Source organism: Hydra vulgaris, chromosome 02, assembly GCF_038396675.1.
Source record: "Hydra vulgaris chromosome 02, alternate assembly HydraT2T_AEP".
Lineage (NCBI taxonomy): Eukaryota > Metazoa > Cnidaria > Hydrozoa > Anthoathecata > Hydridae > Hydra > Hydra vulgaris.
Window position 1 is genome coordinate 48119689 of NC_088921.1, and position 312 is coordinate 48120000.

The following is a 312-nucleotide window of genomic DNA, read 5'->3' on the forward strand; positions in this document are numbered from 1 at the left end:
ATTACAGCATCGCATCAACTTGAAACACTTAAGCGCATATTTTTGTTTAATGCATATAAACGAAATATTTAGTTAAACTTTAATTAAAGTTCATGAACCTTTTTCAAAACAAACTTTCAAACTTTTGCCACAATGAGCCTTTAAAGTATAGGACAAAACATCAACTTTTTATTTAGACCCAAACAAACAAACAAAAAAATTTAGTTTAACTTTTAAGTTAATACTTTTATTGAAAATTATTTTATTTTTTTATTTTTTTTTATTTTTACTTTTATTGAAAATATTGAAAATAATTTTCTACTATAATACTGA

At 21.2% G+C, this 312-nt stretch overlaps 1 protein-coding gene across 2 annotated transcripts in view; it reads right to left on the bottom strand.

Moving 5' to 3' along the window:
* Positions 1-204: 204 nt before the first annotated feature.
* The window catches only part of LOC100215825 (kxDL motif-containing protein 1), a 17237-nt gene continuing 17129 nt past the window's right edge, over positions 205-312 (bottom strand). For both annotated transcript variants that reach the window (XM_065791185.1, XM_065791184.1), the window contains one exon: positions 205-312. This exon is cut by the window's right edge. The gene's annotated coding sequence lies outside the window, so the exon portion shown is untranslated.